This window comes from Amblyraja radiata, chromosome 9 (genome assembly GCF_010909765.2).
Source record: "Amblyraja radiata isolate CabotCenter1 chromosome 9, sAmbRad1.1.pri, whole genome shotgun sequence".
In the NCBI taxonomy this organism is placed as follows: domain Eukaryota; kingdom Metazoa; phylum Chordata; class Chondrichthyes; order Rajiformes; family Rajidae; genus Amblyraja; species Amblyraja radiata.
The window spans coordinates 65088288-65113641 of record NC_045964.1 but is presented as its reverse complement, the minus strand read 5'-3'; the positions used below and the strand labels follow the sequence as shown (position 1 = coordinate 65113641).

At 47.3% G+C, this 25354-nt stretch overlaps 1 long non-coding RNA gene across 1 annotated transcript; it reads left to right on the top strand.

Annotated features, from left to right (window-relative positions):
• The first annotated feature begins 596 nt into the window (after window positions 1–596).
• On the top strand, window positions 597–15909 carry LOC116977234. The gene is made up of 3 exons (XR_004413152.1): window positions 597–646; window positions 805–962; window positions 15718–15909. It is a non-coding gene; the product is annotated as an uncharacterized LOC116977234 (long non-coding RNA).
• The last annotated feature ends 9445 nt before the right edge of the window (window positions 15910–25354 follow it).

The following is a 25354-nucleotide window of genomic DNA, read 5'->3' as shown; positions in this document are numbered from 1 at the left end:
AACTTGCACAAAAAAGATCCCCGGCCCACAGCCTAATTGCGGTGTTTGATGCCAGGATAGAACCTCCATAGAAGGAGGGAACAAATGGAAGAGCTAACTAAAACATCTCTACCAAGATATTTCCTTGCTTTCTAAGATCAGGGTTATTTTTTCACCTCAGAATTAAACTTGAGCTCAGCTGAACCTTTCCATTGCCATGTTTGATCCCAGGGTAGAACCTCAGTAGAAGAAGGGGCCAACTGGAAGAGGTCATAAGGAAAAGGAATAGAATGAGGCCATTCGGCCCATCAAGTCTAGTCTTCGCCATTCAATCATGGCTGATCTATCTCTCCCTCCTAACCCCACAACCAAAGATTATATATCTATAATCTTTGCCCACAACCCTGCCTTCTCCCCATTACCTCTGACACCTGTTCTAATCAAGAATCTATCCATCTCTGCCTTAAAAATATCCACTGGCTTCGCCTCCACAGCCTTCTGTGAAAAATAATTCCACAGATTCACCAACCTCTGACTAAAGAGCTAACTGGGATGTCTCTACCAAGATATCTTTACTCAGGGTAATTTTTCACCTCAGGATTAAACTTGAACTCGGCTGAACCTTTCCATCGCGGTGTCTTATCCCAGGGCAGAACCTCAGTAGAAGGTGGGGACAAGTGGAAGAGCTAATCTGAACATCTCTACCAAGTTATTTCCTTGCATTCTAAACTCAGGGTCATTTTTTCACCTCAGGATTAAACTTGAGCTCGGCTGAACTTTTCCATCGTGGTGTCTGTGAACCCAGGGTAGAACCTCACGAGGAAGGAGCCGCCATCTTAGCGGGAAGGCGGGAAGCTCGCGCCGCGCGGCCGCTTCAAACGGTGACCAACGGTCGGCGGCGGTGGACAGGGCGGCGGGTTGTCTTCTTGTGCATCGCTAACGGCGGACCAAAAAGCCGCTCGGAGTCACCGTGTAATTAGACGGTAAATACCACCATACCAAAGCGGCGTCGGGGCCTTCACCCCCCCCTCGACTCGCCATTGCTACCGCGTCCGCCTCCCTCCCGTCCCGCTCACCTTTATCTGTCAAATAGACACAAAATTGCTGGAGCAACTCAGCGGGATAGGCAGCATCTCTGGGTGGGTAACGCTTCAGGTCGAGACCCTTCAGACGGAGACATCATTCCTTCTCTACAGAGATGTTGCCTGACCCGCTGAGTTGCTCCAGCATTTTGAATCTCTCTTCGGTATAAACCAGCATCTGTAGTTCCATCCTACACATTTTATCTTAATCTTCCGCTATCTCAAACCTCCCTGTCTTCTACTTCGTATTGAACTCTCTCTGCGTTGTTTTATTTTGCTTCTTTCCTAATTCTCAGGTTCCGCTCGTGTGTTTAAAACTATATCCCGCAATCTTTCCGATTCGCCTCCTCATCATTGTTTCCTCAAATCAATTTTTTTAAATTGCAACGAACCTACGCTCTTATTTTGTGAGACCCCAAGTCTTGCATCAGTTGGCTTTTGTTACACAGTTTTACATCCACTGCTTTATCACACCTATTGAACAGTTACCAAAACTCCCCCATAATAATAATCTGAAGAAGAGTTTCGGCCCGAAACGTTGCCTATTTCCTTCGCTCCATAGATGCTGCTGCACCCGCTGAGTTTCTCCAGCTTTTTTGTGTACCCCCCATAATAAGCACGTGTGCTGCTGTTAATTTCAAAGTTGTCCTTAAGCATGTATATTTCTGGCAGGAACAGTTGTGTTTGTTTGCTTGTGATATTGCTCCAGTGAAACATTGTATGCCAGAAAACGTCGATGCCGTGCATAAAAGCAGCTGGGTTTTTCTTGAAGTAGTAATGTTGCAAAATTTTGAGATTTTAAAAAATCAAGTCTGCAATTTATCCATCAGATAAAGCACAACAATAAGTTTAATTTGACACCTAATTCACTTTCATATCTTCAGTATTAAAAAAGTTATGGCCATTTTCATACTCGGAAATTAGCATCTTGTTCCCTATTGATTTTCCATTGGCTTAACACAAAAGCTGTGATCGAGGACAGTGAAATGGCCATAACTTTCTTAAAAATTAAGATAACTGAAATAAATTTTCAGTTATTACTAGACTAAGTGGGACCCGTTGGGTCCCATGTTCACACAGGAGGGCTGGTCCCCCGACGCAATATTCCACCTCTCCACCAATTCCAATATTGGTGGCCAGTGGGGGGGGGGGGGGTGGGGGGGCTAGAGGGAGTGCTGGTATGGGTTCTTGGGGTGGCAGCTCAGTCCCTCAAGCCTGATCTGCTGGCAGCTCACTCACGGCTGGTGGGCTGGCAGTTGACTCATGATTATTCCTTGAAATTCCATTTTAAGCAGGGTGCAAGGCTACCAAATTCAAGTGCAGTTTCTTACCACTTCAAGCAGGGTGCAAGGCCACCAAATTCAAGTGCAGTTTCATACCACTTCAAACTGGATCCAAGGCCACCAAATTCAAGTACAGTTTCATACCACTTTCAGCAGGGTGCAAGGCCACCAAATTATTATGGGGGGTTTTTGGTAACTGGTCAACGGAGGATGCCATCAACATAGCTCTACATTCTGCACTGACACATCTGGAGCGCCCTGGCTCATATGTGAGGATGTTATTTGTAGATTTTAGTTCTGCATTTAATACCATCATCCCCAGCACAATGGTGGACAAACTGTCTGATCTGGGTGTTAATGCAAACACATGCAGATGGATTAAAGACTTCTTAACAGACCGCCCACATTCTGTCAGGATAGGGTCCAATTACTCCCCAGTCCTGACGCTCAGCACAGGAGCGCCACAAGGTTGTGTGTTGAGTCCCATCTTGTATACAATATACACTTATGACTGTACACCAACACACAGTACAAACAGGATCATCAAGTTTGCGGACGACGCGACTGTGGTGGGACTGATAAACAACAACGACGAGTCTGCCTACAGAGATGAAGTCCAAAAATTGACTGTCTGGTGTACCAAAAACAACCTGGTACTCAACCCATCAAAGACAAAAAAAAAGGTTGTTGACTTCAGGAGGAAGAAGAGAGAGGAACCTGCTCCTTTATACATCAAAGGAGACATGGTGGAGAGAGTCACTGGCTTTAAGTTCCTGGGAATAAACATCTCCCAGGACCTCAAATGGCAAATGAACACCGTCACTCTCGTGAAGAAGTCACAGCAGCGGCTGTATTTCCTGAGGTCTCTGCGGAGAGCAAACGTCTCACAGCCGCTGCTGATGTCCTTCTACCGATGCGCCGTGGAAAGTATCCTCTCCTATGGCATCCTGGTGTGGTTTGCTAGCTGCACTGTGGCTGAGAGGAGGGCGCTGCAGAGAGTTATAAAAACTGCACAGAGCATTACAAACACTCAACTGCCCTCCTTGGATGATATATATAGGGCCCGATGCTTGCGCCGGGCCACAAACATCAAGCAGGACACACCGCACCTTGCCAACCACCTTTTCACTCTGCTACCCTCTGGGAGGCGATTCAGGTCTCTGAAGGCTCGCACCGGAAGACTAAAAAATAGTTTCTACCCATGTGCGATAAAATAACTTAATTCCAACAGAGAACACTGGGGAAGCAAAATGTAATTCCAAGAAATGCAACATTCTTTTAAAATTCTTTTTAAATACTTAGAAACATAGAAACATAGAAAATAGGTGCAGGAGTAGGCCATTCGGCCCTTTGAGCCTGCACCGCCATTCAATATGATCATGGCTGATCATCCAACTCAGTATCATGTACCTGCCTTCTCTCCATACCCCCTGATCCCTTTAGCCACAAGGGCCCCATCTAACTCCCTCTTAAATATAGCCAATGAACTGGCCTCAACTACCTTCTGCGGCAGAGAATTCCAGAGATTCACCACTCTCTGTGGGAAAAATGTTTTCCTCATCTCGGTCCTAAAAGATTTCCCATTTATCCTTAAACTGTGACCCCTTGTTCTGGACTTCCCCAACAGCGGGAACAATCTTCCTGCATCTAGCCTGTCCAACCCCTTAAGAATTTTGTAAGTTTCTATAAGATCCCCCCTCAATCTTCTAAATTCTAGTGAGTACAAACCGAGTCTATCCAGTCTTTCTTCATATGAAAGTCCTGACATCCCAGGAATCAGTCTGGTGAACCTTCTCTGTACTCCCTCTATGGCAAGAATGTCTTTCCTTATTTATTATTTTTACTAATAAGTGTACATAGGTGTCAATGGTTGTCGTGTTTGTATTTTTTAACTGGAGGAGATGCAATGGAATTTTGTTGCACAGTATTGTGCAATGACAATAAACGTATTCATTCATTCAAGTGCAGTTTCATACCACTTCAAGCAAGATGCAAGGCCGCCAAATTCAAGTGCAGTTTCATTCCACTTCAAGCAGGGTGCAAGGCCACCTAATTCAAATGCAGCTTCATACCATTTCATGCAGGGTGAAACCACCATAAAACCAGACAAAACACCAAACTCACAATTCAGTAGACATTCAGTGTGTTCAGTTGATTCACAGCTCAGACAGAGTCGTGACCTCTCCCTTCCCCATCATGCAGAGACTGAGCCACACCCACACTTCCGGGTTTCATAACCCCTCCCCCTCTCACCGTTTCATGGCATGATTGACAGGAGAGAGATTCTCAGCATTTTTTAAACACTAATAACACTTTTATTTTTCATTGATGGGTAGAATTCTCAGCACCCGCTCAGCGGAGGGGGACTGAGTAAGATGGCCAAAACTCACAGCCGTAAGTGGTAGCGTTTTATCTAAAATCAATATAGGGTGCTAACAGGAAGTAAGTGCATTTGCAGTAGTGCCTTTTAACTTCAAGCCAAAGCACCTAAGCCGCCATTGGCAGTGCCTTTCAACTTCAAACCAAAGCACCCAAACCACCATTTGCAGTAATTAGTGCCTTTCAACTTCATGACACCATTTGCAGTAAGCAGTGCCTTTCACCTTCAAGCCAAAGCACCCAAGCCACCATTTGCAGTAAGAAGTGCCTTTCAACAAAGCCAAAGCACCCAAACCACCATTTGCAGTAAGTAGTCTTTCAACCTCAAGCAAAGCACCCAAGCCACCATTTGCAGTAAGTAGTGCCTTTCAACTTCAAGCCAAAGCTCCCAAGCCACCATTTGCAGTAAGTAGTGCCTTTCAACTTCAAGCCAAATCACCCAAGCAACCATTTGCAGTAAGTAGTGCCTTTCAACTTCAAGCCACAGCACCCAAGCCACAATTTGCTGTAAGTAGTGCCTATCAACTTCAAGCCAAAGCATCCAAGCCACCATTTGCAGTAAATAGTGCCTTTCAACTTCATTCCACCATTTGCAGTAAGTAGTGCCTTTCAACTTCAAGCCAAAACACCCAAGCCACCATTTGCAGTAAGTAGTGCCTTTCAACTTAAAGCCAAAGCACCCAAGCCACCATTTGCAGTAAGTAGTGCCTTTCAACCTCAAGCAAAGCACCCAAGCCACGATTTGCAGTAAGTAGTGCCTTTCAACTTCAAGCCAAAGCACCCAAGCCGCCATTTGCAGTAAATAGTGCCTTTCAACTTCAAGCCAAAGCACGCAAGCCACCATTTGCAGTAAGTAGTGCCTTTCAACATCAAGCCAAAGCACACAAGCCACCATTTGCAGTAAGTAGTGCCTTTCAACTTCAAGCCAAAGCACCCAAGCCACCATTTGCAGTAAGTAGTGCCTTTCAACTTCAAGCAAAGTACCCAAGCCACCATTTGCAGTAAGTAGTGACTTTCAACTTCAAGCCAAAGCACCCAAGCCACCATTTGCAGTAAGTAGTGCCTTTCAACCTCATGCCACCATTTGCAGTAAGTGGTTCCTTTCACCTTCAAGCCAAAGCACCCGCCACCATTTGCAGTAAGAAGTCCCTTTCAACTTCAAGCCAAAACACCCAAGCCACCATTTGCAGGAAGTAGTGCCTTTCAACTTCAAGCAAAGCTCCCAAGCCACCATTTGCAGTAAGTAGTGCCTTTCAACTTCAAGCCAAAGCACCCAAGCCACCATTTGCAGTTAGTAGTGACTTTCAACTTCAAGCCAAAGCACGCAAGCCACCATTTGCAGTAAGTAGTGCCTTTCAACTTCATGCCACCATTTGCAGTAAGTAGTTCCTTGCACCTTCAAGCCAAAGCACCCAAGCCACCATTTGCAGTAAGAAGTCCCTTTCAACTTCAAGCCAAAACACCCAAGCCACCATTTGCAGTAAGTAGTGCCTTTCAACTTCAAGCAAAGCACCCACGCCACCATTTGCAGTAAGTAGTGCCTTTCAACTTCAAGCCAAAGCACCCAAGCCACCATTTGCTGTAAGTAATGCCTTTAAACTTCAAGCCAAAGCACCCAAGCCACCATTTGCAGTAAGTAGTGCCTTTCAACTTCAAGCCAAAGCTCCCAAGCCACCATTTGCAGTAAGTAGTGCCTTTCAACTTCAAGCCAAAGCACCCCAGCCACCATTTGCAGTAAGTAGTGCCTTTCAACTTCAAGCCAAAGCTCCCAAGCCACCATTTGCAGTGTTGTGCCTTTCAACTTCAAACCAACTCCCAAGCCACCATTTGCAGTAAGTAGTGCCTTTCAACTTCAAGCCAAAGCTCCCAAGCCACCATTTGCAGTAAGTAGTGCCTTTCAACTTGAAGCCAAATCACCCAAACAACCATTTGAAGGCAGTGCCTTTTTACTTCAAACAAACCATATTTTCATTTTCAAACCACATTAAAGGGCTCACAGTTGTGTAGACATGTGTTCAGTGTTATTCAGAGCTCAGAGAGATGTGACCCTTGGCTTCATCCATCTTGCAGAGACTGAGTGAGGCACACCATTTCCTGGTTTTATAGTCCCTCCCCCTCCCTCCAGCAGGGGCAGCAGAGAGAATGGTGATTTAAAAAAAAAACATTAATATCTCTGATTTGTCATCGATGGGAAAAATCCTCCGCACCCGTAAGGCGGAGGGGGGCTCTGAGCGAGGTCGCCAAAAATGACGGCCGTAGGTGGCGGCGTTCTGTCGGAAATCGCAGCACAGTGGGCCAAAAGCGGTCAAGATCAGAGTTTTAGTAATATAGATAGATTGAAGCATTCTGAAACAAATATGAAACAATCTTATGTACACAAAAATGCTGGAGAAACTCAGCGGGTGCAGCAGCATCTATGGAGCGAAGGAAATAGGTGACGTTTCGGGCCGAAACCCTTCTTCAGAAACAATCTTACTTGGATGACCTGAAATTAAAGCATATAATAGTAAGATTAAACGAGAACTTACCCGTTCGAAGTTTGATCATTATTTTATGAGGAGTACGTTGAGGGAATACGTGCCCGCCAGGACGCATGCGTGTCATTCTTCAAAGCAGCGGTGTGAAATCACAGATAACTGTACAATACAATACACATTTATTGTCATTTGAGCCCCAGTGAGACTCAAACGAAATTTTGTTCCACAGCCATACAAACAAAAACAATGTCCTACAGACATACACACAATTAAGTTCACACAAACATCCATCACAGTGAACCCACTGTGATGGAAGGCAAAAGTCTTTTCTCTCCCCTGCTCTCCCGATGTCCAAGCCCCAGGCGGGCGATGATAAGTCCCACGGCCATTTTAGGCCGTGCCGGGCGATTTACGGCCCCGCTCCCGGTCTAAAAGTCACAAAGTTGGAGCCCCCGGCGGGCGCTGTAATGTCCCACGGCCATGAAGCCGTGCCGGGTGATGTATGACCCCGCTCCGGGTCGTTCCAAACCCCGCGACACGGGCTGGAGAAGTCGCGTTGCGGGAGCTCCGGGAAGCGGTCTCTCTCTCCCCCCGGACCCGCGAGCTCCCGATGTCCCAGTCCACCGGACCTGCGGCTGCGTTGCTGGAGCCTCCGAGCCCCAGGAGTCGAGTCGCAGCAGCGAGTCACCACCGCTCCCCACGTTCCGAGGCCGGCCAGCCCCACGATGGTGAGTAGTCCGCAGCGCAGTCTCCCGAGCCCCCGGGTCGTTCAGGTTGGAGGCCGCTCCACGGTGCTAGGCCCCAACGACAACGGAGACCCGACAGGGAAAAGGTCGGGTCTCCCGGACAGGGAAGAGATTTTAAACGGTTTCCCCCAGCCCCCCCGCCCCCCACATATACACATTTAAAAACCAGTATTTAAAAAAAACACCAAACACTACATTTAACTAGACAAAAAATAAAAAAAGACAGACAGGCTGTAGGAGCCGCTGCAACGAGTCGCGCCGCCACCAGGATCGTAATGACTAAACATAGTAAGATCAGAGAAGAAGATACCAGTTGAGTATATGATCAAGGGTGGGAGCGGAGGGCACGTATTCCCTCAACGTACTCCTCATAAAATAATGATCAAACTTCGAACTGGTAAGTTCTCGTTTAATCTTACTATTTTACTTCGGAGTCACGTGAGTGACTACGTGAAGATTTTAAAGCTCTGATTCCATGCCATGGAAACGAGTCCATGCATCACATCTGCCTTGATTATGGGGAGAATAGTGTCAACATTATTAGACATCAATACGATATTGAAAAAACAACGATAAATTTATTAACACCAAATTATAGCCCCTATTTATGGGGTAAAATTATATCACAGAACTTAAAATTGTTTCTGCAAATGTTCCAGGTTCAATTACTGGTTTGTTATAAAATCGTTGGAAAGTTTTCTCCGTTGACCATCCTGCTGTCTTGAGGATTTGGTCCATAGGAACATCCAACTTCATAGCTGCCGATGTAGCTGCAGCCCTGGTGGAGTGAGATTTTAAAATGTTAGTGTCTACTCCAGCCTTTATTAGGACCTGTTTTAGCCATCTCGAGATGGTCTGGACTCACTTTTTTGTGTGGCTGTTTGTAGTTGATTAAAAGTGCTATTTCTTTGCCTCTGATGATCTTAGTATACTCCATATATAATAGCAAGTGTGTTACAATACAGAGTCGATCATTGTCGGGTAGGCCCTGAATTCTATTTTTAGGCCTGCTGACCCCTGTCTGTTCTGTTTGACTAATTCATTGATGTGAAAAGTTAAATTTCCAGATGAAGTAGTCCTGTTGTCCAGCCTTAGTTTCTGTAACGACTGGATCCTTTGTGCCGTGACCAAGGCCATCAGCATGACTGTTTTCATAGTCAGTTTCTGTAGGGACAGAGCTGTAGCTGGAGACCATTCTTAACATGGTCAGTACAATGCTCACATCCCATATTTGGGAGTACCTGGTTCTTGGGGGATTAACATTAAAAATGCCCCTCATGAGTTTAGTTACCAGGGGGTGTGTCCCAACAGAATGCCGCTCTGTTCCTTGCCACAGGTATGTTGACAGAGCACTTCTGGCGCAGTTGATGGCACTATGACTGAGCCTCTCATCGTAATGGAGGCTTGCCAGGAATTCCAGAACAGACGGGATGTTCATAGATCTGAGGGTGATGTTGTTGTTGTGACAGTACATTTCCCATTTCTTGATGTACACCAAGTACTGTTTTTTGGTGGACTGTCTGGGCCACTGAAATAATATCCACTGTTCGGTCCGTCAGTCCCAGGTGTAGTAGAGGTGCTTTCAAACTCTACAAATTAATAGGTTTATATAATTATGACATGGGTGACTTTCCCTTGTTACGGGATGAACCAGTAAATTAGGTCTAAGATGGATGGTGATGCGTGGTTCTAATACCATGTCGAGTATCACCGGGAACCATGGTTGAGTAGGCCAATCGGATACTATCAAAATACCAGACGCAGAGTCTTGCTGTATTTTCCTTAATACCCGACTGATGAGGCAGAAGGAGGGAATGCATAAATAAACAATTTCCCCCAATGCAGCGAGAATGCATCTGTTGCCGCTGCCCCAGGGTCTGGTTCCCATGAAACATAGTTCGATAACTGGTGATTGAGCCTGGATGCGAATAGATTGATATCTGGTGTTCCATACCGTGCTGTAATTTCAGCAAATACATTTTTATCCAACATCCATTCGGTGTTTTCATTGAATTTGCGTGACCTGGTGTCTGCCACTAAATTTAGTTTACCTGGTAAGTAGGTAGCTGATATCCAAATATCTCTCTGGATACACCATTGCCAAATTGTGTTGGCCAGATTGTCACATGATGTCGATTTGTTTCCACCCATATGGTTGATATATGCTACCACGGTGGTGTTGTCAATTTGTAGTCTAACATGCTGGTGATATAACCCAGAACAATATGACTTAAGGCCATGGAATGCACTTAAAATTTCCAGGTAGTTTATGCCCAGTGTTTGTAATAATGATGCCTCCTGTGCATTCCATCTCCCTCCACAGCTGGAGATGGAATTGGTAGCACCCCAACCAAGTGCACTGGCATCAGTTTGTAGTACAGGTGCACAACCTTTTATCCAAAAGCCTTGGGACCAGACACTTTTCGTAATTCAGAATTTGTCGGTCTTCGGAATGGAAATTTTTTAGCGTAGATTTTAAAGGCTGGCTCAGTGGTAGAGTGCTCGGCTCATATCCGCAAGGTCGCGAGTTTGCGCCTTGATCCCGGCAGTAAACTCGGTCGCGAGATTGAGTCTTCAATGTAGTTTTTTCTTGCAGAATAAATGTTTGTATGAAATGCAGTGTAGGAGAGGTGTACTGACTGTGTGGGCAGAACTTTGGAAGTGATTGCCCACCAGTCTGAAAAGCCGCTGTGTCTCCCTGTCCCTGGGGTAGCAGGGGGCGATCAAATAGCACAATACCCCTCTCCCCCTCCAACTCCAGAGGAATCCGCTCCCCGATGGGCCGCTACGGCGACAAGTGGCAGTTTGCCCACAACCCGAGCTGCGCCCCCTCATCCGCCACCCCAAGAACAAGACGTACCTTGCACACCATCAGCGTCTGCCCCTACGTGTTCCTCTGGAGTTGGAGCGGGGCTGGGCTGGAGTTGCTGCTGGCTGTAGGTCTCTGGGATATCCGTGCTTGCAGTGGGCCTGGGGGTCGGTGTCCCGTTGGTCCTGACGTCTCCGGCCACCCTCCTGGACAGGAGCTGAGACTGGGAACTGTACCGCCCTTGCCCCCTCCCTCTGCAACTGCAAACAACCCCACTCTCCTGCAAGGGCGGTACAGTTCCCGGAGGATGGCAGGTGGCCGGAGACGTCAGGACCAACAGGAACCCGCTCCCCGATGGGCCCCTATGACGCCCCGAGCTACGCCCTGTCATCCGCAACCCAGGTTCCTCTGTAGTTGGAGCGGGGCTGGGCTGGGCTGCTGTTGGCTGTGGGTCTCTGGGATCTCCGTGCTTGCAGTGGGCCTGGTGGTCGGTGTCCTGATGAGGGGGCGCAGCTCGGGGAACGGCTTCTGGTGGTCCTGACGTCTCCGGCCAGTTTGCAGTTTTCCTCTGGAGTTGGAACGGGGCTGCGCTGCTGCTGGCTGTGGGTCTCTGGGATCTCCGTGCTTGCGGTGGGCCTGGGGGTCGGTGTCCCGTTGGTCCTGACGTCTCCGGTGACTGGCACGGTCCTGCTGCAATCGCCGACGTGAAGACAGCGCAAAGCCCCCACGCCGGTGCAATGGGCGGGGAGCTGGAGAGGGGAGGGAAGGGAAGGGGTCACACACATGGCCGGGAAGCAGAGGGGTGTAGGTGAGGTGAAACTGAAGGGAGCGAAAATCTGCTGCTGCCTGCCCCGCTGAGTTAAAAAGTTCCCACGCAAGACTCACGATACACTGTGTATCGTGAGTCTACCGTGGGAGCTTTTTAACTCAGCGGGCAGGCAGCAGCATATTGTCAATTATTAACCCTCCCGCGCAATATAGCCTCGCCTTCTCTTTTATGAATGGGGATTTAGTTCCCCTTTCTTCGAGGACCGACCGGAGGTTCTGCTGTCACCTCTGCGGGCCGCCCTTGGTGAACGTTTTCAAGGACCTTTCTTCAAGGGCCGAAAAAATGGCCGCTATTCGGAGGTTTTCGTTATTTGGATCTTCGGATAAAAGGTTGTGCACCTGTACCATAGACGTGTTGCTGATAATGATTGGATTGGAACAATGCCTAATGTTATCTTTCCACCATTTTAGTTCCATTATGGCCTTTGTTGGTAGCTTCATTGGTCTCAAAATGACCACCATTAATTTTGAGTGCTCGTATTTTAGCCCTCTGTAAATTTTGATAATGTAAAGGTCCGAATTGTGTGGCTGGAAACGCAGCCACTATTTTGCCAATTATTCTTGCTACCAGTCTGATGGATGGTTTAGTGATGTCAATGATTTTGCTGCAAGCCTCTATTAAGGCTGTAACCTTTTCTTTCGGCAAAGTCACTGACATGTGAACTGAGTTAATGGTGAATCCCAGATAATCCATTGTGGTTGAAGGCGTTAATTTAGATTTAACTGGATGGATGATAAACCCCAGTTTTTCAAATAATTGTTTTGTGGCTGTTACCGTTTGTTTAGCCAATTCCAAAGTTTTGCCCACAATAAGTATGTCATCTAGATATGCTATTACCATGTGTTTTTGTTTCCGCAGAAATGCTAGGGCTAGTTTCAAAATTTTAGTGAACAGCCTGGGGGCTGATGTTAGGCCATTAGGTAGTGCCCTGTACTGCCAGAGCTGACCCATCCAGTTGAATTTTAAATAACATCTGTGGTCATCTCTTATGGGTACTGTATAGTAAGCATCTTTTAAATCGATGCTTGCCATGTAGTAACCTTTGGAAATCAATTGCTTAGCAGTAACAAAGGTTTCCATCTTGAAATGAATATATTGTACGAAAGTATTCAAATTAGTCAAATGTATGATGATGCGGCAACCACCATCTTTCTTGTTTTGATAAAGATATTGGACACGAATTCCTGTGATTCGTGTTGGGTTTTCTCAATTACTCCTTTTTTATAAAGCCGCTGTAGTTCAGCGTGTGCTTTTGATTTTTCTTTGCCTGTAAGCACGAACATTCGGTTCAGTACATGCTGAATGGAGGGTTATGTTTTAGTATAAATTCTATGGTATAACCCTGGATACTGCTTAAAATATAAGTGTCGGTAGTTAACTTATTCCCTGCATCCAGATAGAAGTGTAATCTCCCACCAACCTCCATGCTCCCTTAAATTCGTAAGGAACCAGACCCACCTACCTCCATGGTTACCAGTGGTAGGTTTATTACTTTTTCGGTATCCTCCGTGGACGTTGAGGCGCCGGTGTCTGCGTCTGTAGTTGGGTCGGTGATGGGGGTTTGCGCATTTTCCAGGAAGGCCGGTCTGGGCCATGGCCTAAAAAAGACCGATGTTGAGTGTACCTGGCCTTCGAGCTTTCACCAGTTTGTCTTGTCCGACTGGTGGGTGCGTAGGTGTGCTGTTTCTGGCCGAAGTAGTTTTTAGACGTTGCTTTAATGAGCCCCAGGGTTTTAGCCTCTTCGTCAAGTTCTTTTACCTGTTTGGATAAGTCACCTTCAAATAGTAATATTGGTGGTTTGGAGGTTCCAGGTTTGCACAGGCCTGCAAATTTGGGGTCTAAAGCCGGTTGGATGACACTCTTCCTAATACTATTTAACTCGTATTGGGAGTTGCAAAATAAAGCCAGTGCATCCTGGTGATCTTGTGTCATGTCTTTTTCGTTTATTGTGCGGGCGAAAGCCGTAATTCCCGCTGTTAGGACTTTCAGAACTTTCTGTAGTTTCAAGTCCCTGGCTCTGATTGATGCTCCGACATGTTTCCAAATACACTGGTTGACACTGGGAACATTCAGTGATTTGCAGTTCCCTGGTGGTAAGTATCTTGCTGTGGTGTCCAATAATGCCTGTCCTTGAATGACATGTAGTCGATACTTGCAGCTATTTTAGGTTTCAGGTTTTGGCCAGTTTGGTCAGGTTGAATGAACTGGGACACCATATCTAATAGGTTTTCTTGCACCCCATGCACACTAGGAGTATGTTCTGCACACTCCTCTTCAGGGTCAGCCCAGAATTGACCCCCCGTACTCCGCTCTGATGAGGGAGAAGCACTGTGCAGCCCTACAAGAGGTACTGCTGTAGGACTTACTAGCTGCCCACTGTGACTAGTCTCCATCTCCCGGAACCTGCCACTTTGGAGTATTTGCTCCAACAGCCGCTCCAACTGGCTCCAATGCTCTCGGGCACTGGCCACTCGCGGCTGCTCCTGTTCCTCAAGCTGCTCCAATCGGCTCTAATGCTCTCGGGCACTGGCCGCTCGCGGCTGCTCCTGTTCCTCAAGCCGCTCCAACCGGCTCCAATGCTCTCGGGTACTGGCCGCTCGCGGCTGCTCCTCAAGCCGCTCCAACCGGCCCCAATGCTCACGGGCACTGGCCGCTCGCGGCTGTTCAAAGTCGGACTCATCGGAGTCAACGACTCTTGTCAGTTTTTTGCTTCGCTTTACCGCCCGGCCGCGGTGTTGATTTGGCCGGTGCGGGGGCGAAGTCGGGCACAGCTGTTCCCATTACGGGAGATTGGTGTGCCGTTGGCCGCTGCTGGCTGCCCGCAACTTCGCGGTTCTCCCCCGCCAGCTTTTTCGCAGCCTTCTTGTTTTACTTGGATCTGTCCATGCCTCCACCTGTAATAGAGTAAGTGGAAAGAACGCACAGTCTCCTTACCTGCTGTTCCCGGCTTTTAAATTCTGCCGCTAAGGGGAACGTTGTTCCCCCTGCTGTGACTCGTTGCAATGCGTGTAGCGATATGACAGGCATGCGTCCTAGCGGGGTTCTTCACATAGTCACTCACGTGACTCCGAAGTAAAATTAGTTAGTTACCCAATTGTAGCTAATTCCAAACTTCAATTACTAGATCTAAACATCTATCCATTTCTTAAGAAAAGATTAACATTTTTAAATAGCCTAAGTGTCCAAATAACATTCACAAAGAATTCACAATAAAACATGATTTTAAAATCTCATTAACATTAATTTATAAGCGAAATGGAAGGAATTTAGTGTTCAATTGCTGTAAATTAATGGCCATTGTTGTGTGTATCAGACAGCTAAGTTCACCCAATGACGGGTATTAAATAAATTACAAATTACTCAATCACCGATGAAAGGCCCCGTGAACGGGCCAATTCAAACTCCGCTCTATGATCTTTGCACCACCAGGATATCTCCCTCCTCCAATCACCGCGCTCTATCCTCAGTCCCACCCCCCTACTTCCGTCTCTGACCGACAACTCCCTCCTCCAATCATCGCGCTGCTTCATCATATCCCCCCCACTGCCTGCTGACCGACGTCTCTCTCGTCCAGTCGGCGCCCTTAATCATCAGTCCCACCCCCATTGACTCGCCGAAAGCGGAGATTTTTAAGGGATTTTCTTTTCACCGAATTTCAAAATCCAGATTACAAAACATGGGGCGGGGTTGTCCCCCACCTCTCAAAACATGGAGGGGATGTGTGTGTCCCCATCCCCCCCCCCGGGATTTACGCTCATGGCATGAAGTACAGAGGATTCTTCCAGCTGTCTGCCACAGGGAGCTCAAGTCAAGTGAACTCGCCATATTCTCCCCCCCCTAACGGCAAAACACTTGCTCCCTGAAGTGCAGTCTCAATTCCATCCATCTAGATGCACAGTGACATAATCCTCACCATGCAAAAACTTCAATAGAAATGTAGGAAGGAGGCAGCATCAATCACAAAATATGGACTTCCACAAACTCACTAAAGTTTTTCACTACCAACTGCATGAGATTGTGGAGCACCCTCAATTTATGTTTTTAAATTAGGATTATTATTTTTCATGTATAAATTACTGCTGCTTTGAAAAATAACATTGTTCATTTATTCTTGTAGCATTTATGTATTTCAGAAACGTCAGCATGGACTGGATGTCGTCGATTGCAATAATCATCTTCATACTTTGTAATTTACTTCAGTTTCTGAATTTTACAGGTAGTGTATATATCTGGTTCTTTTTCTGTGCACTTTGTTGCAGTTTTCTCTACATGTATATAATGCTTAAAGTGTTGAAAACTGAAACCTTCAATAAAGTATGCTGTGGTAAACAAAGTTTGATACAAGTGGCCTAACATAATTTCCCCAATGGTCAACGATTCTTTATTATCACATGTACAGATGTACAGTGATCTTTTTTTTTGTATTCAGTTCAGTAAAGTATTCCCATATCTAAGCTCAAGACAATTTCCATCCAATGCACATCTAATACAAATTGCATATTTTATGAGCAATTTATTTAATACCCGTCATTGGGTGAACTTAGCTGTCTGATACACATTACAAGACAAAAGTGCTAAGAGCTGTGTGCAATGTTTAATTCCTGACCAAGGCAGCAAAAAAAAAACTGCTCTTCCTTGAATTATGTCAACATCTATTTTTGCCACATGAGGTGGCCCTTACTACTAAAGCATATTTTAATATCTCTTACAAAAAAGATGTTGCCTCTGAGAGTATAGCATTCTCTGAGCACTGCTGAATCATTAATCTAAAGAATATGGGTGACTTGAATTCAAGACTTATGACTGAGGTAATTATCAACACCGAGCCAAGGGCTCATGCAGTTTTCAAAGATCCACCCAAACATAATCACTTGCAAAGCCTTCCAATTAATCATGTGCATTTTTTCTATAGATCATAAAAACATTCAGAATGTGTAACACTGATTGAGAAATTGTTTGCATTACACTGTATTTTTGTTTATTGCTGCCTGTCTAAGAATTGAAATATTTCTAGAGTGGAATGTGATTTTGAGCATTATGCAAGTGAAACATCATTTTCATAGAGTGAGTTGATCATCTAGACTGAGCCTCACCAAAAATGGTTGCGATCACATCGAATGGGCTCTCAATTGTCCTTCAATTACTATTCTTGCATCCATTTTTCTTTTGCACACTGCAAGGGCAGGAAAGAATCACTGCACAGCATTCCAATAACTGTTTGGTCAGAAAAAAACACAAAGTGCTGGAGTAACTCAACAGGTCAGGCAGCATCTCTGGAGAACATGGACAGGTAATGTTTCGGGTTGGAACCCTTCTTCAGGCTGATTGTAGTGGTGGGGAGGGAGAAAGCTGGAAGAGAGGTGTGAGTGGGGAAAAGTTGGGAAAGTGATAGGTGGATATAGGGGAGTGGGGATTTTGATTGGCAGATGATTGGACGAAGGCCAGATATGAAAAGACAAAAAGTGTGAGATAAGCATAAAAGACGTGCAAGTTGTGAAGCCAGAAGAAGGAAGAAAGGTGGGAGGGGATTCCTCAGCTAAGTCATTTAGCCAATATTGCTCAAGATCCACTGATGTCCTACTGCACTTTGCTACAAAGGCAAAATATTGTAATTGTAGATCCATGTAGTCGGGTGTTTATACTTTTTAGTCCAATTGGAAACTTGGAGAGGGGTGAAGCCAGCGATTGAGGCCTGTGCAAATTGGAGATCTTGAGATTTAAAAAGTGGCTCTTCATCAGAGTAAGAAGTGCTGCTGGAGGAGATAAGTAGGAAAGTAGGAAAACCCTGAAAATTATTGCAGAGGGGACTGCGATCAGGAGGTGGGTCGGGTCTGGAAGTAATTAATAATAATAAACTTTATTTCGGACTCAAGGTCCAGACAAGGGACAACATAGAAACATAGAAAATAGGTGCAGTAGGAGGCCATTCGGCCCTTCGAGCCAGCACTGCCATTTATTGTGATCATGGCTGACCGTCCCCGATCAATAACCCATGCCTGCCTTCCCCCCATATCTCTTAAATCCATCCAGTGACTTGACCTTCACTGCCCTCTGTGGCAGGGAATTCCATGAATTCACAACTCTCTGGGTGAATTTTTTTTTCTCACCTCAGTCTTAAATGACCTCCCCTTTATTCTTAAAGGGCTTTCTCACGGTGCGACCTGACCCAAGACCTAACAAGAGTTTGACACCTGGGAACCTCCTGCGATAACAGTACGGCATTCGTGGACCACCGAGGACCTCCGTGGCGCTATCGTGTAACTTTGTAAGGTCGGGAGAAAATTCAAACATTTTAAAATTTCTCCAAGAGTGACTTGAGCACTTTTTGGTGAGCGTTGCAACATTGTATGAAGCAGATGCCAGTGCGATACCCGTGCGATATCCGTAATGACTCTTGCGGGTACCGTGGGAACTCCTGCGAACGGTAAACCCGGAAGCTTGACAGAGGGGACATAAGGTGAGTAATAGGTATTAAAGGGGGCTTGGGGGGTGGAGGAAGGGAAGGGTGGGGGGGTGCTCGGGGTGATTACAATGCTCTCTGGGGTGCGGGAAGAAGGGTCTCGAAAAGCAACTCGCCGCTTTGCTCTTAAGACAAATTGCTTCGATTTGAATCTCCCCGCAGTACAAGGAAGTAGAGGCAAGGTTGCGCCGTGTGTTGGAAGGAACTGCAGATGCTGCTTTAACCCGAAGATAGACACACAAACAACTGGAGCACTTCATCGGGTCAAGCAGCATCTCTGGAGAGAATGAATAGGTGACGTTTCGGCTCGAGAGTTTCGGGTCTGAAGAAGGGTCTCCCAACCCGAAACGTCACCTATTCATTCTCTCCAGAGATGCTGCTTGACCCGATGAAGTGCTCCAGTTTTTTGTGTGTCTATCTTCGGGTTAAAGCAGCATCTGCAGTTCCTTCCAACACACGGCGCAACCTTGCCTCTACTTCCTTGTACTGCGGGGAGATTCAAATCGAAGCAATTTGTCTTAAGAGCAAAGCGGCGAGTTGCTTTTCGAGACCCTTCTTCCCGCACCCCAGAGAGCATTGTAATCACCCAGAGCACCCCCCCCCCCCCCCCCCCCACCCTTCCCTTCCTCCACACCCCAAGCCCCCTTTAATACCTATTACTCACCTTATGTCCCCTCTGTCAAGCTTCCGGGTTTACCGTTCGCAGGAGTTCCCACGGTACCCGCAAGAGTCATTACGGATATCGCACGGGTATCGCACTGGCATCTGCTTCATACAATGTTGCAACGCTCACCAAAAAGTGCTCAAGTCACTCTTGGAGAAATTCAAAAATGTTTGAATTTTCTCCCGACCGTACAAAGTTACACGATAGCGCCACGGAGGTCCTCGGTGGTCCACGAATGCCGTACTGTTATCGCAGGAGGTTCCCAGGTGTCAAACTCTTGTTAGGTCTTGGGTCAGGTCGCACCGTGAGAACGGGCCATAACACTGTGGCCCCTGGTTCTGGACTCTCCCAACATTGGGAACATTTTTCCTGCATCTAGCTTGTCCAGTCCTATTATAATTTTATATGTTTCTATAAGATACCCCCTCATCCTTCTAAACTCCAGTGAATACAAGCCTAATATTTTTAATCTTTCCTTGTATGACAGTCCCGCCATCCCAGGGATCAATCTCGTGAACCTACTGCCTCAATCACAAGGATGTCCTTCCTCAAATTAGGAGACCAAAACTGTACACAATACTCCAGATGTGGTCTCACCAGAGCCCTATACAACTGCTGAAGAACCTCTTTACTCCTATACTGAAATCCTCTTGTTATGAAGGCCAACATTCCATTAGCTTTCTTCACTACCTGCTGTACCTGTAAGCCAACTTTCAGTGACCGGTGTAGAAGGACGCCCCGATCTCGCTGCACCTCCCCTTTACCTAACCTAACCCCATTGAGATAATAATCTGTCCCCTTGTTTTTGCCGCCAAAGTGGATACCTCACATTTATCTATATTATACTGCATCTGCCACGCATCTGCCCACTCACTCAACCTGTCCAGGTCATCCTGCAACCTCCTAACATCCTCTTCACAGTTCACACTGCCACCCAGTTTTGTGTCATCCGCAAACTTGCTAGTGTTGCTCCTAATTCCCTCTTCCAAATCATTAATATATATGGTAAACAGTTGCGGCCCCAACACCGAGCCTTGCGGCACTCCACTCACCACTGCCTGCCATTCTGAAAAGGACCCGTTCACTCCTACTCTTTGCTTCCGGTCTGCCAATCATTTTTCTATCCATGTCAAAATCCTACCCCAATACCATGTGCTCTAATTTTAGTCACCAGTCTCCCGTACGGGACCTTATCAAAGGCTTTCTGAAAGTCAATACTATTTCTCGCCTAATGAAAATTTCTTTCAGTTCCTCTACCTCCTTAGATCTGTCCTCCAGTACATCTGGGAGATTTTTTGTGTCTTCCTTAGTGAAGACAGATCCGAAGTACCTATTCAACTCTTCTGCCATTTCCTTGTTGCCCATAATAATTTCACCCGTGTGTGCCTTCAAGGGACCCACATTTGACTTTGCTACTCTTTTTCCCTTAACATATCTAAAGAAGCTTTTACTGTCCTTCTTTATATTCCTGGCCAGCTTCCCTTCGTACTTCATCTTTTCAGCCCGTATTGCCCGTTTTATTTCCTTCTGTTGTCCTATGAAAGTTTCCCAATCCTCTGGCTTCCGGCTACTCTTTGCTGTGTTGTACATATTTTCTTTTAGTTTTATTCTATCCCTAACGTCTCTTGTCAGCCACGGTTGCCTCCTACTCCCCTTAGAATCTTTCTTCCTTTTTGGAATGAAATGATCCTGCGTCTTCCGGATTATGCCCAGAAATTCCTGCCATTGCTGTTCCACCGTCAATCCTGCTAGGATCCCTTTCCAGTCTACCTTAGCCAGCTCCCCTCTCATGCCTTCATAGTCCCCTTTGTTCAACTGCATTACTGACACTTCCGATTTAACGTTCTCCTTCTCAAATTGCAGATGAAAACTAATCATATTATGATCACTACCCCAAGCGGTTCCTTTACCTTGAGTTCTCTTATCATATCTGGTTCATTGGACAACACTAAATCCAGAATTGCCTTTTCTCTGGTCGGGCCCATTACAAGCTGCTCTAAGAATCCTTCTCGGAGGCATTCTACGAACTCTCTTTCTTGGGGTCCTGAACCAACCTGATTTTCCCAGTCTACCTGCATATTTAAATCCCCCATCACCACAGTGGAAATCCCCCATCACCTTTGTTACATGCCAGTTTTAACTCCTGCTGCAACTTACACCCTACATCCGGGCTACTATTTGGGGGTCTGTAGATAAAACCAATTAGTGTCTTCTTGCTTTTACAATTCCTCAACTCAATCCACAGTGACTCTATCTCGTAAGTCCCTATGTCTTCCCTCGCAAGGGTATGAATTCCCTCCCTCACCAGCAGGGCTACCCCCCCTCCTCTGCCCACCTGCCTGTCCTTTCTATAGGATGTATAACCCTGAATATTAAGTTCCCAGGCCCGATCCTCCTGCAGCCACGTCTCAGTAATCCCCACAATGTCATATCTACCAACCTCTAACTGAGCCTCAAGCTCATCTACTTTACTTCTTATACTTCGCGCATTCATATACAATACTTTTAATTCCTTATGCATCTCACATTTCACATCGATCCCTATTACACTTAGTATCTCCATACTCTCTTATCCCTTTGTGAGCTTCCTTTCCCGTTAATTCTGGGGTCATTAACCATCCCTTGGACTTCCGGTGGCGCCATGCAGCTATGAGAGGCGCAGCATTCAGCTCCGCTTCTGACTAATGCGCTAAAAGCGCTAAAAAAGCCTTTAAGGAAGACGGAACCGATCTAAAAATACTCACCAGGGATGCCTGACGTCGCGCAAGTGACGTCATCAGAAATCGCCGCAAAATAACGAGGGATAACGGGACTTTTAAATGAGAAAAAGGAATCTACCCCAAACACCCACTACAAGACCTCTGACAAGACTATTTGTTAAAGAGCTGGGAAAAACACTTCAAACAACACCAGAAAGCTCTGAAGAAGAAACTGAAGCTCGAAGATCTGTTGCTGAAATGGAAGTAAAGGCAAAAGAAATGGAACAATCTATAAGAGCAGCTGTGATAAAAGACTTTGCTGATATGCTACATAAGGAGATTTCTGCACTGAATACAAGTATGAAGCTCGAGATGAAGCTCGGGAATAAGGAAGTTATCGAGACAGTCGGTACTCTAAAGCAACGTATTGAAGTAGAGACCGAGCTAAAAGCAGAAATTGGACGGGTCGAAGAAGAGTGCAATGAAAAGTTGGACTCTGTTCTTACTACTTCTGAAGAAACAGCACGGCTATTAAAGATCTGGAAACTGCGATGAAGGAAATGTCTGAAGAGATGAAGAGAATGAGAAAAGACCAAGACCGTGTTTCGGGTCAACTGGCTAGAATGACCGACAAATGTCTTGATCTTGAAGCTCGGTCAAGACGGCAGAATTTAAGGATAGTTGGAGTGAGAGAAGGAAAGTAGACTGGAATGGATCCCCGGGAGTTCACTGCCAACTTACTTAAACAGTATTGAAGCTGTCTGACAAACCGAAAATAGATGTTGCACATCATGTTCAGAGAGCACATTCGAGGCCAGGAGCCCCTCCAAGACAGATTATAGTGAAATTTCACGACATCGCAGCTCTCGAAGACATTATGAAAAAAATTCCATTTGCAACAAATCTGATGTTTGAAGCTGAAACCGTTCGATTCTTCAGAGACTACCCAGCAGAAGTGGCTATGAAACGGGCCCTTTTTATAAAGATAAGACTGATCCTGAAAGGAATTCCGAACTTAAGATATGGGATAATTTACCCTGCAAAAATGAGGATCACATATAAGGATTTGGAGCGTGTCTTTACTGATCCCGAAGAAGCATTTAAATACGCACAAGAGCTAACAAAGGACATTAACGGATAAGTAAAATAGCACGGCTATCAGGAGGTTGAACTGCTATATATATCTGGAGAGGGGAAGCTGAGAAAATATGACTTTTTAAATAAATATAACTATAAATATTCTCGATAAGATGGCTGAAAACTACACGTGAAGTTTAGACACCTTATCGACTCTGGAATGTAAATCAAGGACAAACTTTTTTCGAATGAAAGACTTAAAAAAAAATTGGAGTTGCGCAGCATGGAAAAATTAAATGAAATGGAGTTGAAGTAATAATTTACCAATAAAAATATATTTATAATTATATACTAACACATAAATAACTGAACTAACTTATGTACACTAATCTAAAATATACTAGTCGTACGGCCGCTGTAGAGGTGTCCGATGTGCATCCCTGCGCAGAAAAAACAAACTGGCAGTTCTCCAGAGCAGAGGGAACGTGCGGACGGAAGGACCCATGACGAGACGTGGGCACCGGCGCCAGCTTGCCCACCGTCTGCCGAAGACGTTGCAGAGCGTCCGAAGGCTGCTCCACCTGGCCACGTGCCGGCGGGATGAACTCCCCGGGCACCGTTAACGGAGACCCATACACCAACTCGGCGGAGGAGGAGGCCAAGTCCTCCTTGAGTGCGGTGCGTATCCCCAGCAAAACCCACGGTAGAGCGTCTACCCAGTCTGGGTCAGTGAGCCGCGCCCTCAGGGCACCCTTAAGCTGCCGGTGAAACCGCTCCACTAGGCCGTTCGACTGCGGGTGGTACGCCGTCGTGTGGTGCAGACGAACACCCAGGAGGCGTGCCATGGCCGACCACAGCTCTGACGTGAACTGAGGCCCCCGGTCGGACGTTATGTCCAGTGGAACACCGAACCGGGCGATCCAGTGCGCCAGCAATGCTCGAGCACAGGTGGTTGTTGTGGAATTCTGTAGCGGAATGGCTTCAGGCCACCGCGTGAAGCGGTCCACAACGGTGAATAGGTACGTCATGCCCTGGGACGACGGCAGCGGCCCCACGATGTCCACATGAATGTGGTCAAAACGTTTATGAGGAATGGGGAACTCCTGCAATGGCGCGTGCACATGTCGTTGCACCTTGGCAGTCTGGCACGGGATGCAAGTGCGCGCCCAATGTCCAACCTCCTTCCGCAGCCCGTGCCACATGAAGCGGGAGGCTACCAGGGCTACTGTCGCCCTGATGGAGGGATGTGCAAGTCCATGGAGCACGTCAAACACCCTGCGCCGCCAGGCGATGGGAACGATGGGTCGCGGAACTCCAGAGGAGACATCGCACAGCAGCGTGGTACCCCCAGGGCCACAGACAACGTCCTCCAACTGCAGGCCCGAGACCGCCGTACGGTAGGCGACCATCTCCTCGTCGGCAAGCTGAGCGGCTGCCAGGGCGGAATAGTTGATCCCCTCACCGACCTGGAGAACCGTGTGGACTGCAGGTCTTGATAAGGCATCGGCCACCCTGTTAAATTTGCCCTCAATGAACCGGATGGAGGTAGTGTACTCGGACACATACGCCAACTGCCTCTGCTGCCGGGCAGACCACGGGTCTGATACCTTGGCGAACGCGAAGGTCAGTGGCTTGTGGTCCGTGAATGCAGTGAATGGTCTCCCCTCCAGAAAATACCGGAAATGACGTACGGCGAGATACAGGGCAAGGAGCTCACGGTCGAAGGCGCTGTAACGACGCTGAGGACCACTGAGATGCCTGCTGAAGAAGGCAAGCGGCCGCCAGGAACCCTCAACGAGCTGCTCCAACACTGCCCCAACCGCAACCTCAGAAGCATCCACCGTCAAGGCGGTCGTGGCGTCCTCTCGTGGGTGGACGAGCATTGTGGCATCAGCCAGTGCCTCCTTAGCCCTCTCAAATGCCGCTGTTGCTTCCACGGACCAATCAACCTCCCTGTGATGACCAGCAATCAGGTGGAAAAGCGGACGCATGACTGCAGCCGCTGACGGCAGGAAGCGGTGATAGAAAGTGACCATCCCCACGAATTCCTGCAGGCCCCTAACTGTGGTCGGACGGGGGAACCTGCGGATAGCGTCCACCCTGGTCGGCAGAGGCACCACCCCTTGTGCAGTCACGCGGTGGCCGAGGAAGTCGATAGCCGTCACCCCGAAACGGCACTTGGACGCGTTGATAGCCAAACCGAAATTGCTGAGGCGCTGACACAGTTGACGGAGGTGGGTGCAGTGCTCCTGCCACGAGCGACTGGCCACGAGTATGTCGTCCAGGTACACAAAGACAAAGTCCAATTCGCGGCACACGCAGTCCATAAGCCGCTGAAAGGCCTGCGCGGCATTCTTCAACCCAAACGGCATCCGCACAAACTCGAACAGACCAAATGGTGTGATAATTGCCGTCTTCGGGATATCGTCGGGGCGGACCGGAATCTGATTGTACCCCCGCACGAGGTCCACCTTGGAAAATATGGATGCTCCAGCAAGATGGGCATTGAAGTCCTGAATGTGCGGGACCGGATACCTGTCGGGGACGGTCGCATCGTTCAGGCGACGGTAATCCCCACACGGGCGCCAGCCCCCGTTCTTCTTAGGGACCATGTGGAGCGGTGAGGCCCATGGGCTACCGGAGGGACGCACGATGCCCATCGCCTCCATCTGGCGGAACTCCTCCCGAGCTAGACGGAGCTTGTCTGGGGCGAGACGACGTGCTCGGGCGTGCACAGGCGGGCCAGTAGTGGGGATATGGTGCTCCACCCCGTGCTTCGGGGTGGAGGAGCGGAAGTGGGGTTCGAGAATGCCGGGAAAATCTGCCAGGATGCGCGCGAAAGTCGCATCCACGGATGACAGGGGGCCATC